The sequence below is a fragment of the Triturus cristatus genome, chromosome 7 (genome assembly GCF_964204655.1).
Source record: "Triturus cristatus chromosome 7, aTriCri1.1, whole genome shotgun sequence".
Taxonomy (NCBI): Eukaryota; Metazoa; Chordata; class Amphibia; order Caudata; family Salamandridae; genus Triturus; species Triturus cristatus.
Window position 1 is genome coordinate 1490462335 of NC_140590.1, and position 15323 is coordinate 1490477657.

Below are 15323 nucleotides of genomic sequence, written 5' to 3' on the forward strand. Positions count from 1 at the left end.
GATGACTGCTTCTAGGAGCTGCTGTCCTGTACTGATGAGTGCCCACTGTCTGATGATCTTGCTCAGCCTGGCCTGCTTGCTCTGCTGCCCTAGCGCCTCGTGTTTGCTATACTTTGACGGCCTGTATTCCCAGGAGGTGAGGAGTGTGGACGCTACTCCCTCGGGTGGGACCCTGGAACTGTGAGCTGTCTAGTGCCTCGTGAGCACTGCCTCCAGCAACTGCCCAGCAACTGGGTCCTGCAGCACTGTGCTGCCAGAGCGCTATATTCGCAGTTACTGTGCTCTGCCGGCTGTCTAGCGCCTCGTGAAGTGCTACAACTGTTTTCCGGCCCCCAGGACTCTCAGTCCTGCATTCCTGGACTTAGCGCAGCAAAGTGGGCATCTGGTCGCTTTAGAGTCCCGGAGTGGGGCTCCTCCAGCGCAGTGGCGCCAAAGTCTCATCTGCCATGTTGGTGGCGTTCGCAATGCACACAGCTTTCCCCTATTGTTGCTACGGCTTGTTCTGCATGTAAGGAACTGTTCTGCCAACAGAGCCTAATCTTGCACAGTTGAGACCTGTTTTTGTGCGCCCCAATACTGCCCACCTGAGAGACAGCTACTTCCAGGGAGTGGTGGCAATCTTTGCAACGTGTGTGCATGTATGAGGTTCACTCTTCTGAATTGAGGCCTAACGGATTTCTACACGCAGGGTAATCCTGCCATGATGTTCATGTTTTCATGCTAATGAGAAATGCCCTAATGATGCCTAATGTACCTGCAAAGATTCATGCCTAAGGGGTTTATACCCCAGGATTGGTGCATAGGGTGGTTGAGGACGCCTAATGCTATGATGTATGCACAACATGTTGTTACCCTAAGGTTGTTGCTTTCATGCCCAGGTGTAGTTACATAAGGTGCTGAGGTTACACCTAATATGTCTTACACTTCATGCTCCGATGCCTATTGTTCCGCCTAATACATCTATGCTGATGATTTACTGCCTAATAATGTTGCTCAGGCTTTGAGGCTAAGGAGGATGCCCTGGGCCCACATGTTTATGCCCCATGCTCAGGTGTTCATGCACACTGTGATGTATGCGGATAGAAGGCATACTGTGTTCTATATCCAAGAGTTAGGCCGAGTGCTTCCATGCTTTGATGTGGATATGATGATGCAGAGATGTTTTCCTTCTAGGCCTCATGTGTAGGTTCCATGCTGAAGGTCTGTTGTGTTTTCGCGCCCTAGGAGGTGCTGTGATCCTGCCTAATATCTTTTTCCCAAAGGTTGGCGCTGCTGATCCCGGGCCTGAGTGAGGTTTGTGTTAGGTGCACCCATGCTAATGTTTTCCTGCTTACTGATGCCCTGCGTAAGGTTCTAGGCCAAAGGCCTACTTAGTATATGCCTAAAGTGATGTATGCCAATATGTTATGCCTAATACTTTCATGCTGATTGCAATGTATGCGTAACGTATTCATACCATGATGTTTTCCTTCCAGGCTTGCGCATAATGTGTTTATATGCTGACCTGACGTTTTCATTCTAAGCTCATGGTTAATGCCTCATACCCCAATATGTTTTATGCCTACCGAGAGGCAGAGATGTTTTCGTTTCATGCCTAATGCCAATTTGACATAGGCCAAAAGCGATTTATGCTACGTGCAGGGGTTTGCCAGCAGCGACTGGCGGTTACATGTTCATTGATGGACTCCACATTTACTATTCTGTATCCTTTGTGTTGGTTCTGGCAGTGGCCCGATTGGCACTGCCCTGTATATAGTCCCCCTGTGAATTATTACCCGCTGCCGGCTGGCACAGTTTATCTGCACCTGTGATTCCCTTCTGATGTGTTTATTTTACAATACACATACTGTTTTTCACCTCAACTGGTGTGGTCTCTTTTTGTAGTGTGCCTCGTGTGTCGCCTGTGTATGGTGCGTGGATGATTTACACATTTCCTCCGGAGTTTGGCCCACCTGCTCTGCACCACGCTACCCCGTGTCTAACAGATGGTCTCTCAGTGTCTCCGCGTGGGTTGTCTTGGCGATGGCAATTTGATCTGGGGTGGCCTCGTCCGCATCTGCTTTTTTCGTTAGGACCGCTAATGTTTGTTCCACCTGCTGCAATGTCTTTTCTAGTGTTTTGGGTACTCCTACTATTTGTTGTATGCAATGCCCCCTCGCTACCACTTTAAATGTGTCCCATTCGATCAGCCTGGAGGACTGAACACCTGGTCTGTTAGGCAGTCTCGTCGCAGTTTCCAGGTGGGTATTGGGGGGTGTGGCGGTTTCCATCTGAGGGTTACTATGTGTGCATCATGATCTGATATCACCCGTCCCAAATAATCTGTGTGCTGTACTTTTGGGAGTAGTGTGGTAGAGCAGAGGAATCTATCCAGGCATACTCGAAGGTTATGCGGAATGGAGTGGAAGGAATATAGCTTGGCATTCGGGTTCTGTGCTCGCCATGCGTCTATTAATTCCCAATGCTTCACCCATATGTTAAAATGTTATGCCTGCCTATGCGCTGAGGAATGTGCTGGTGGGGGTGGGATCTGTCTAGGTTAGTGTCCAGGATGCAGTTGTTGTCACCGCCTAACACCCACGGGACCAGTGTGTGATGAGTTAGCCTCCCTGTAAGGCGACTCCAGAAAGGGGCTTGTTCTACATTGGGGGCGTATATACTCTCGATCCGTATGGGCCGTCCATCTAATAGTCCCTTTAAAACTGCATATTGACCCTCCTTATCTACTATACGTGTCTGCTCCTTAAAGGGAACCCCAGGGCGGATCCAGATTAGGGCCCCTCTAGCGAAAGCTGAGTATGTTGTGGCACAGATAACACCCCGCCATTTCTTACGCAAGTGTACCACTTCTACCTTTGTCAGATGTGTCTCCTGTAGGAGGGCTATGTGTGCTTGCTGTCTCTTTATATAGGCATAGACTGCATAACGTTTTTTTGCTGTGTGCATGCCCTGGACATTTAATGTGATAAGTTGTATGTCAGTATTAGGGCTATTGGGGGTCATATCGTTAGTTGCCTGAACCTGAGTCGCCTATATGTGATGCACTGTAGGGCTTTCGGGTCCCCCCCATAAAAATGGCCTCCTTTCGCATATCTTGCGCCATTCCGTCCGTTAGGTCCTGTGTGGGTATAAGGTAAGGCTTCATGAATGGGGAATTTAAACTGAACATCGGGAAACGTTCCCAACTGGAAGGACCTATCGCTCAAGGCAACACGTCCAAACTGTACATCTCGTACTGTCTTTAGTTCATTGTGTAAGGGGGGTGACTGTGTGTTTTCGTAGGCTGCCAACGCCGTAGCTGCCCGCTTCAGGACGATGAATTGAAGATGCCTGGGGATGTGTTTTCATCCCTTTCTACTCACGGTTTACTGGTCTCGGATGCTGCTTTGGAATGTTCTGGATATCGCTGCGGTGTATCTCACTGCGTCATGAAGGTGTTGACTGGACGGTTAGTGCGATCTTGGAGGAGAACTTCTCCCTCTCTTCCTTTGTCAGTCCCCAATACAGCCATCATATCAGTGTGTCCGCTGTCTGAGGAGTCACTATCGGTGGTGTGACCGAGCCGTCTCAGGAGGTTTGTGCGTCACTGATTTCCTCCTCTGAGGTGAATAAGTGTGGACCTCTGTCTCAGTCCGAACTTGCCCTCATCAATCTTGTCTCCGCTGCTGCTTGAAGGACTCTCATGCGCTCTGCTATGATTTGTTTGAGATCAGGGGAACTTTTGGTGAGGGGGTCCGATCGTTGGCTCAGTTGTGTTAGAGTGATCCGCTTGTGTTGCTGTCATCGCCTGTCAGAGGGCCGCTGAGTTTGGGTGTTTCTGCGTCTGGCTAATTCCCCCAGTCGCTGCTCCAACCAGTTGCCCGCTTCTGTAGGGTCCGTAAAGAAATGTGTGGTCCCGTCGTGGATGATCTTAAGGTGGGCTGGAAATAAGAGTGCGTACTGTATGTTTTTTTGGCGTAGAGTGCGGTTCAAAGTTAGGAATGTAGCTTGTTGCCGTTGTACTGCTTGGGAGTAATCCGGGAACAGCATGACCTGCTTGTCCTCCACTCGGAGTGGTCCCGCTTGTCTAGCTGCTCGGAGCAGAGTGTCTCTATCTTGGTAATGGTCCAGTTTTAGCAGGAACGTCCAGGGTGAAGAACCCAGAGGTGGTTTACGGGCTGGGACCTTATGCGCCCTCTCCACTGAGAAGTACGGAGTCAAGTCCTGCACCTGAGTGAATGTTTTAATCCATGTTTCCATGTATCGAATAGGATGGGCCTCTTCTGCCCCCTCCGGTAGATTTAGGATGCGAATACTACTCCGGCGGGAGCGCCCCTCTAAGTCATCCATTTTGTTTTCTAGGGCCTTCACTCTGGTTTGTAGTTCTTTAATGGCCTCCTGATGTGACTGTATTTGTGGTTCCACAGTTTGGAGCGTTCTCTCCCCCTCTTTGACTTTATCTGCCAGTTTTCTGTGGTCGTCCCGTAATAAGTTGAGGTTTGTGGCTACTTCTCCAAATTTAATCTCCATGGTCACTCGGGAGTGCTCGATTGCTGCTAGGACTTTGTCCAATTTGTGACATGGATTCTGTATTGGGGGTTCCCCTACAGGTGGCGCGGTTGTGGGGTCCGGGAAGGGTTGTCGCACTATTGTCGGGGCTGATGTTGTGCCGGTTATCCGTTGCCGACCCATGTTGTTCCGAGTTCACGTTTCTGCAAGCTTTAGTGGGGCTCCTTCAGGGTTCTCAACTGGTTGACGGTGAGTTCTGTAGTCTTTCTGTCCAAGTGGTAGGATTATTCTCTCCCTGTGTGGTAAAGACACTTCGTGAACAGCTCAGTCTTTGGCGGCAACAGTCTCTGGCTATGGCCAGGGTTGCCCGGTTCTGAGCTGTGGAAATGTCACTAATAAAATCAAGGGTTCCCGTTGATCCAGACAGCCAAGAGGGGGCACTGGGGTGGCCATACACCGCGGCTCAGCCCTGATGACTAGTGACTTTGTGGCCCACTCCTGCCTCTTTGTCGTGGTTCTCCGGTGCTTTGTGGTCTCCAGATTTCACAATGCTGGTTATGAGTGCTGTCTTGCTATGCATCGGCTGGTGGGGTCTCCCTCCAATGGGTGCTCGGTTCGGCACTTGCCCTCAGTACCCCGTCCCTCCGGGCTCAGAATTTCGTGTGTCTGGGTGCGTCCGGATTAGGTCTCAGCCCTCTGTGGGGTTTCCTCCCCCATGTTGCGGCCTCGCGAGCCCCCCGTTGCCAACGGTCTCCCTCAGTGCTATCTGGCCCTACTGGGGCCCCAACGTCATGCGTGGGGGCCAAGAAGGAACAGCCATCCGGCGCGTGATATGGGTTCCCACCACTCACCTCCCGATGTGCCATTTCTGGGGTCCGCTTCTGGGGGGAAAGGGAAACGAGGAGTCCGGCGTTGTCATGGGCCCCTCTCCGTCCCTGCTGGTGGGGCGCTCACTCCGTCCTCCTCCAGATAGGCCTCCGGTCGGGGTATCTGCAATCCAAGGGTCCCCGTGCCCCCCGTGTGGTCCAACTGGAAGTGGGGAGATCCAGCAACTCCTGCTTTCCTTCTTAGTCGGCAAAGATCCCCCAGCAGCACCCAGTGGAGTCCCCCACCTCACTGGTACGTCGGCGTAGCCAGCTCTTCTATGGTGGGGAATATTCTCACGCGGGTCTCCCATCCGTGCGCCCTGGGTCCGGGCATCGAGCGGGATGGGGAAACTCACTGTATCCGCATAGACCAGGGTCCAGGGTAGAGTGCCACTCGTGTGGGCAGGGGCTCTCAGCTCCGGTGTCTAGCCGCGGCAGGGTCTCAATAGTTCAGATATTGCCCCTGGGGTCCCCACAGGCCTCGAGACGAGTGCTCACCCAGTGCTTACAGCCTCTGTCGGGCACTTAAAATCCCTTGTTTAGACACCCATGCCGTGTTGCTGTAGCATCTCCAGGACCGGTCGCTTGGTCACGTGTTCCTGGGTTGTTCCGTGGCTGGCCATTAGTAGTTGGTGGGCACCGCCCTTATGTGTGCGTCCCGAGACCATCAAACTGTTCCCACTTCACGCTAGTTGCACTTTTTGGACCGCGTTTCGGTGCACAGCAGGAGCGCCTGTGGTCAGGGGCAGCTCCGGTTCAGGATTTCAGTGAAATTCTGGCATTGCAGATGTATAACATCTAATTTGTGCAGGCAGCCGAGCGGAGCACTAGGAAGGTGCGTCCACCATCTTGGCTGGCTTGGCCACGCCCCCATATTCAATAACTCTGATTACAATATGTAGCCATTTCCACAAGTATCAAAAAGCAAATGCACTTACTCCGAGAGTATTTCTGCACTTATATTTTAATCTGCACATGTTTAATACCAGTCCCAATTGTCTTGAGAAGGGTGCCCTCCCACCCTCGTTATTATCCGTTTATCGTCGGGTCACACCTATGCATAGGGAATATAAAAAGATATAAATATATTTAATTAAGAAACCTACTATTTCATTAGTCATGTTAATTCTTCCCCTTGTCTCCTTTTATTCTTAGCTCCATTTTTGATTACTAGGACACATTGAGTAAACAGTTCTCTTTATTACCTTGATTTTTCTAATGGGAGGAACCTCACTTGACTCTTCCAATTTGGGGTCTTATCAATAAAGCAAGGGGTTGCTATTTACCGCTCTCCCTTGCCGTCTGTTGGAGATTAAAAACAAAAATTGTTATCACTCTATCCTATTCCAACTCTCTTCCTAAAGTTATATGCAGGCTTTTCATCTTTTGTTTGTGAACTACAATGATCATGTTTCATTGCCTTATTGCTTATTTGTGGGTTCTTCAGAGTAAAAATACCCACACAGAGTGCCCGGGGCCAGCAAACTACATTAACTGCCTTAATGATTAATATACTATTGAATATACTGATCACCATCTCTGTCTCACCTTAATTCTTTCTCTGTTCTCGCTGCAGTTTAAAGTCTGCTGAGTCGTCTGCCTGGTCTTATTAAAAAACCTAGAATGCGGTTGGAGGTAAATATGGAGGGACATCACATTTACTATATTCAGAGCTACCATTATTTTATTCCCATTCTTCTTGATTGTTCAGACCAAATTTATATGTGCCATACTTAATCATATATCAGGCTCCCTGTTTTCGGTTTTTACTGATTTTTACAGATAAATACAGACAGAAAACATTCATTTTCTCGTCTGTATTTATTATTTAATGTGGATAAAAACGGAAATTGGTTTGCTTTTTGAGTAATTCTAAATACTGTCTGCCATGACTGCCAGCCCAATAGGTGTGTGGATTGATAGATAAGAGGGGTTAAAAAAAGAAAGGAATTTTAGTATAAAGGCTTTAATAGCAGTAGATATGCACAAGGTTGATAGTGATATTTGCATATTTTCATATAAGTGCACTGATTTATCTTCTGCGGGTGTTCACAGCACTTAAACCTGGCAGACATTCAAGCATGAGTGTATATTGTTCGGTTAAATTAATGTAGAAATATACTAATTTCAGCTTAATATTTGAACAAAACCCAAAATAAATATGGATAAATACAGGTAAAATTAGCAAAAAATAAATATGGATAAATACAGACGGAAATGGCAAAAAAATAAACACCATAAAACCGGGAGCCCTAATCATATAGTATTGTTTTTCTACGTTCCATCTATATTTCCATCCCTCACGGTATGTTTTATACTTACTAAAATCCACCATTTTAGATCATTCTCTTTATGTTTGTGTTCCAACCAGTGCTTTGTCAAGGATGTATTTTTCTTTTCCGTTCTGATTGCTGATCTATGTTCTATAATCTAAAATGATCAATTTTTAGAAAGTATACAAAAATACAGTGAGGCGTGGAAATTTAGATAAAAAAGGAAAACAAGAGAACAGTACTATTTGAGTTAGTTCAGCACATATAAAGTTGGTCTGAACAATCAAAAACAATGGGAATGGCAGTTAGGATACATAGATGTTTACTATAGATGTACACAACTTTTAATATGGCAAGAAAATTGAGATAAGACTATATGCATGTATGAATGAGTTGAGATACAGTAGGTATGGATTTTGTCAACCTATCCTCTTTATCTTGAGGACTAGATGCATACAAACACCACTACGATAATGTAAGATATATATTTTTATTGGCAAACCTTATATAAACACCCAGTAGGATTACAAGTTTGCAAACATTTGTGACAAGAACTTTCAATTCTATTAGGGACATGGAGGCGAGTATTATGCTTCTCATTTCTTTACAATTTATTCACAGCAGCCAATAAAAGAAAAGTTATAAACACTACATTACCCATGAACACCACAATGTCACATGACCAGCCATAGAGTATAACCCTATATAAGCTCTGACCAAGGTAACAGTGTCCTCTCTCTTTGAATGATCATCCAACAATTAAGTCAGTAAAACCAAGAACTTGATCCCGTAGATCCAGCCTTTGCGATAGAAGAACCTCCTCGTGAAGAGACAACTTGTAGCTCAATGGGACTCAACTTCTGAATCTGGTTCTTGAACCAACGAGATACTGTAGCCTCCTTGAGAAAAACGACATTCGCTCGTCATCATCTGTAGACCGAAAGCAGTATAGCAATGTCCTCCATCACGCTCTATTTGCTATCAGCGCCTAAAATATTAAAGGATAAACCATAATTTCGGTCTCCATATCTGATATCGTAATCATAGCAATCAGCAACGGAAGGGACAGCATAATGCAGTATGAAGATACAATGCAAATAGTACACTACAAGTACATATAATTTGGTTGGGATAATCCTTGCCTCCATGTCCTTAATAGAATAGAAAATTCTTGTCGCAAATGTTTGAAAACTTTTAATTCTATGTCAGAACCGGAGGCTCCGATTATGCTTGTTAAAAGCTTAGCCACCACCACAGATGCCACAACAACAATAGGCTGATAGTAGAATGATTTAAAAGTGGTCTTTGTTGACCAGTCAGCTGCATTCATAACATCTGTGAGGAAGACACCTAAAGAGATGCCATAGCCCCTCGAGCTGAGTGGGCTCCAAATTTTGACACATCAATGCCTCTTTCGCCTATGAGCCAACGCACCCATCTCGACAAGGTGGCTGGAGTCACTGGGCGAAAAGATTTTTGCAGTGCAATTAATAATTGACCTTTCATGTCTGAACGAAATTCAGCAGTACTTACCTCATACTCTTTTAAACATTGCACAAAGCACAGCTTAGGGTTGTCAGGGAAAGCTGGGTATGATACCGAAGAGGTATTGCATTTTGTTTGTTTAGTGATAGCAAATGGCAATCCTTCTGGGGAAAATCTACATCCCCCTAGATTTAAAGCTCGGACATTTGAGACTCGTTTGCATGAAACCAGGCACAGCAACATGGTAAATTTGGCAGATAGCTGCTTCCTTAATAAATAACTATTGGAAAACTAGGCTTCAAAGCATCTCTGGACGATAGACACATCCCATAATACTGAATACTTAGGACAAGGTGGTTCGACTATCCGGATACCCCTAAGCAGTTTGCACACCAGGGGATGCTCTCCTACTGGTTTGCCATCCACTGGATCATGCCCTGCTGAGATGGCTGGATGGCTGACCGGAAGTTGTTTACAGTCCTGTAAGCCAGACCAAAAGAAGGGATGGAGGCCAAACAATTCACAACTAAAGAGATATGTGCTTTAGTGGGATCAACTTCCCGTTGAGAGCACCAGCCACACCATTGTTTCCAAGCTGATGAATATCGCTTGAGGGTATTAGCTGACCAGGTTTCATTAATAAACTTGTCAGCGTCTCTCGAAAGGCCCAGGAACTTCCATCTATCCCTGAAACCAGCCAGACTACCAGAGGGAGTTGCCCTGATTCTATCAACGGATGTACAGCTCTCTGAGGGTCCAGCAACAGGCTCACCAATGTTGAAGGAGGATTGGCGCAGCACAGGACATCTCCAGCAGGACTGGGAACCATGCTTGCGCCCTCCAGAGTGGAGGGATCAGTATTAACTCTGATTGCTGACGTCGGGTCTGTGCTAGAACTCTGGGGATCATCTTAAACGGAGGAAAGGCGTAGCGCGTAGCACAGAGATGCTGACGAGTTCTGAAGAAACGCATCCGTGGCAATCACCTCCGCATCTGGACGCCAGCTGTAAAAGGCTGGGAGTTCCGTGCCTGGAAAACCTGGGGGTGGAGTCTCCAGTCGCTGAAATCCTGAAGATATCGGGAATGGCAATCGGCCACCTCGTTGTTGCAACCTGTGAGATATTCCGCTACAACAGAGATTCTGTGCTGAAGACAGAAGTGCCAAAAATCCTTGGCGATCTCCGTTAGAATCCATGACCTCGCCCCCCCCCCCCAGTTTGTTCACGTAGCGTACCGCTGACACGTTGTCTATGCGAAGCAAGATACAACAGTCTGTCTTCCGAGGTGAAAGACTGTGGATCGCAAAGGAGCCTGCCAGCAGCTCCAGACAGTTGATATGTAAGGAGAGTTCCTCCTCTGAACAGCGACCCCCAGTGGAAATCTGGCCGCAACGGGCTCCCCAACCCCAATGGCTTGCATCGGATTTGATCACTACTTCAGGAGTGGATCCAAAGATGGCTCAGCAATTCCAAGCCTCCATGTGGTCAAGCCACCAAAACCTCTCCAACCTCGCCTCCTCGGAAAGAGGGATCTGCATACCCAAGGCCTTTCTGGAGATGCTGAATCTTTAGCCTTTAGAGTGCCCTGTAGTGAAGGGGGCCTGGGAAGATCGCTTGAATCGAAGAGGCCAGCAGCCCAACACCTGGGTGACTGATCTCAACAATACAATCTGCTTGTTCAGAACCAAACTAAACTCTTTCTTGATTATCCTGACCTTCTGAGATGGGAATAGATCTGAAATCCCAGAAACTTGTTCGACTGCCCCGGACGAGAGTGTCCATTTCTGTGGACAATAAAACTCAGACTCTGCAATAAGTTGATCGACCATTTGAGTTGGGTCACCACTAGTTGAGTACACTGAGCCATGATGATGATTTTGTCTATGTGAATGATTAGCCGAACACCCAGTACTCTCAATGACTTCACCACTGGACAAGGGAGTTTCGTGAAGCACCATGGTGCTGACGAAAGACCGAAGGGAAGGACTTTTTATTCGTAACAAACTCCTTGCCAGTGGATTTGTAGAAAGCATCAATATGGTGCATAGATGGGAACGGACAGATAGGCGTCTTTCAGGTCCAGACGAACCATCCCATCCCCTTCCTAGAGAAGGTCACGAAGAAGATGGATGCCCTCCATCTTGAAGTGTCAATATACTACCCATCCATTGAACTCCTTTAGATTTAAAACTAGCCTGGATCCACCCCCTTTCTTCTCGACTAGGAAGATACTGCTGGAGAAACCTTGGGTGAGGGACTGTGGGCACTATGGTCCCTTTGCTCAGAAGCGAACTTATTTCTTCGGAGATAAAGTCCTGCTCTTGTTGGGAAAAATGCATTTGAGGGGGAGGAAAACTTTGACTGCGGGAGTTGTATAGTTCTAGCTTGTAACCTTAACCTGTCTATAGGATCCATGCATCCTGCGAGATTATGTGCCATGTGTGCAGAAAAAACTGGATCCTTCGCCTCAACATTACTTCCGAACATAGGATCAGCCTCACCTGAATTTCCGGCATCCTGTTGTCCACCCTGATTTCCTCCATATCTGTCTGTCAGGAACCTGTTTTTGGCCCGTCGGGTAGGGTTGCAGGAGGAGTTGTTATTGTAGATGGGGTCCTGGTAACCCCCCTGGTTGTTAGTGGTATTGACCACGAGGGGCTCCCTGGTTATAACCCTGGCCAAACAACTGACCCCGTAAATCGTCCGGAGGCACGCTTCAGGGTGCCCTGTGCTGTGTCCAACCCACTGATGGTGGCAACAATTTTGTAAGCTCTTTGAGGAATGGCTGTCAGAATAGAAGGCCCTGAGCTAGGGGCCCTGATTCACAGGAAGAAATTTCTGCTAACTTGGGGTCTAGCTTTAGCAGGATTGAGCGTCGTCTCTCGCTTGACAGTGCACAGTTCGCATTTCCTAATTGACATACCGCCCTTTGCACACATCCAATTAATTCTTCTGGGTCGATTGCCATAGTGGACTCCTTGGCTCTAAAGCTCAACTCCGGAATTTTTGTCAAGGGGCCTTTCATGTCTGAAAGTTTGTCCTGGCATGATCTCCATGCCCGGTCTTGGCCCTTTTTAGGGTATTTGGAGCATTTTTCCAGATATGTAAGCATAGAGGGATCTACCTCTGGAGTCTCTGCCTCTTTACGTGGCAGGTCTGGTCTTGGGCATTCTGATCGTAGCCGTGCCCTTACGTCCTTGTCAAATGCTTGCTGAAGGTGGGATTGGATGTATTCAGTCACCTCTTGAGGCAGAAGCCATGCAGTGGAGTTGGGATGCACAATCTCTGCTGGCTCAAATGTAAGGAGCTTGGGTTGGGAAGGGGTATCTATGTGGCGCTCATTCTTTGATCCTTTGGAGGGTCTAGGGGACTCTTCCTGGTTGGATGTATGGTCTGAGGAGGTGTCCTCATCTTCATCCTGATGCGGTTCAGTAACAGCTCCCTCTTTAGTAGGGGTGACATAGTCATGGTCATTTGCCATAGCCTTGGCTAGGTTTGAAAAATCGGCAACGTGGGGGTTTCTGACCCCTTTCCCACTGGATTTTGGACCACCGCCAGAACTGGGAAGCCAGCCCTGTTGTTGGGCATATCAGCACAACTGGCACTTTAGGGGCTCTATGGCTCTCACCAGGGATCTATTTACCGAGTGCTGCACCCCTGAATCAAGTGCCTCCACAAGGTCTTGTTCTATGGACCCAGAGGGTTCGTCATCAAAGTATTCCTCCTCATAAACATATTCTGACATGATGGTACCTACAGTGCAGATATATATCCCACAGGAGAATTGTATGTCTCCAACACAAGGGGTTAAACCCACACAGAAAGCCTATGTAAAAAATAAGTGTCCAGGGGGAGTGGAGTAACCCCAAGCCAGCCAATCAATGTATGACAAGATATGAGGTGGAGGGAGGGCTTGCCAGTACTACTCTAGGCAGCGCCTATGCAGGATTATACAGCCTCACAAGTCTTTACTTGTTGGGCGTCACAGGGAGCCTGTGCACGAGTCAAGTGGGAGGTAGAGCAAGAAAATGTTGCTCCTGTGCTCGTTTAAGCACGATACTGGCTATGAAAGCAGGCAAAATGGCAGCCGCACATGCGCGATGCGGACCGCTCGTGGCAACAGAGAGGGGACTGCGCGTCAGACTGATGGGCGTCCTCGCTCCTTTCTCTCCCTCTCCACCGGTCACCAACACGGGCGTGAGACGCTCGGTCGGGTAGGCAGAGCGCTCCCAGCACAAACGAGCTCAACTCGGTGGCCGAATGCGGCTGCACAGAAACACGTTAACATAAAACTGTGCAAATCGGCGGAATAGCTACAAATTTAGTAAAAATGTCCTGACAAATATGTCGTAAATACCACAATTACAGTATCACTTGAAATAATCTTAGTCAAACAAATGAAATATTATTACAGCATCAGTACACAAGCCGGAGCCTGTCATCATCAAGTAATAAGGGAGAATGCACTTAACTGGCTGCGGAACAACAAAGAAAGAGGACACTGTTACTTGGGTCAGAGCTTAAATAGGGTTATAGTCTATTGTTGGTCATGTGACATTGTGGTGTTCATGGGTAATGTAGTGTTTATAACTTTTCTTTTTATTGGCTGCTGTGAATAAACAGTAAAGAAATTAGAAGCATAATCGGAGCCTGCGGTCCTGACATAGTATTATATTTCATGATAAAGATAGCATAGACCTCTTTCTATTGCTCACGAAATTTTGTTTCTGAAAAAAAAGTTTTTGGGATAGAAAAAGATAACCACTGCAGATGTGGATGGTAAGAAGGCATAATGGATGAATATTATGAGAGGTTTGAGCGCATTACAAATATATATTATGAACATGACTCTAACAGTAATGCAGAAATGGAATCCACTGCCTGGCCTGATATTAAAATGGCCGCCAAATGAGACAGTGTGGGCATAAACAATCCCAAGATGCAGAATATATAAAACAAATTAGGAGATGAAGTGCACATATATGTCACATCAATGTCTTGAAATGGATATGGTGAAAGTTCTAGAAGTAGAGTGTGAACAGAGTGATTGACTCTGTGAGACAAAAGTGATGAAGATCGTTTCGGAAACCAACCTGGTGTAAATATGGCCGCCATAAGTGACCTCCTGATAATGCATATGCGCTCTGAAGTTAAAGGATTTAATATATGCAATGATAGAGATGAACAAACAGGATCATTGCAAGGATCTAATGAGTAAAGCAGGGACTGCCTGACTCAGAGATGGCCAAGTTACACAGCATCTTCACAGCAGGCAAGCGCAAGATGTATAGCATTTGAAAAGAGGAAAATCCAGTATGGTGACTTTTTTATATCTAGTTCCCGATCGAGGAGAGGGGGCTTAAAGACAGCAGAGGTAAGTGTATGGCGTGTATAGTAGAACTGATGTAGAACTGAGATATCTACCCACCTCTAAGATCTATTTGGGCCAAGGTGTAGTTTATACCTACATTGCAGATAAGGTCTGACCATTGCAGGAGGCTTCCTCATTAGTGGGCAAGTTGAACTCGAATGTTGCAGGTCAGATATAGATTATCCGTAGCTCTGCATATAGTAAATGTGATGCCCCCCTTTAATTATCTCCAACCGCATTTTAGTTTGTTTATAAGACCGGACAGAACACTCAGCCAAGAGATTTCTCTTTTTATAAAGTCTTTTTATTAAACATAAACAGGCTTCAGTTCAATACCCATATACAAATGACAATTGAGGAGAGGTAGCCGAGACAATTTCACAGTTCTTAAAATGTACCCTGTCGGCGATTCACACCGTGAGACACCCACGTTCCCTCGCCGCAAACCATAGCATCATGTCTCCCACATCAACACATACCAATTCACAGGGCTCGCACCAAAGTTCTCTATACTCGGCCCCGGCACTCCAGATCTTTACCCCCTTACGAGCGCAGCCCCGGCTCTGGTATATAACCCGCTCTGCCCCATAGCACCAGTCCAGGTCCTTCTTCCAGGCTGTAAGTGTAGGGGCTGCCCCTGCTCCCCATGCTCGGGCAATGTTTCTCTTGGCCACCCCACTCGCAAGGGCCAAGCAAGTCTTGGCCCATTGTGGCCAACTCGTTTCTCCAGTCACGCCCAGGATGAGCCACCTTGGGTCAAGCGGGACACTCTGACCCACCACCTGTGTCATCACATGTGTTATACCAGTCCAGTACGACTGAATCCTGGGGCATGACCAAA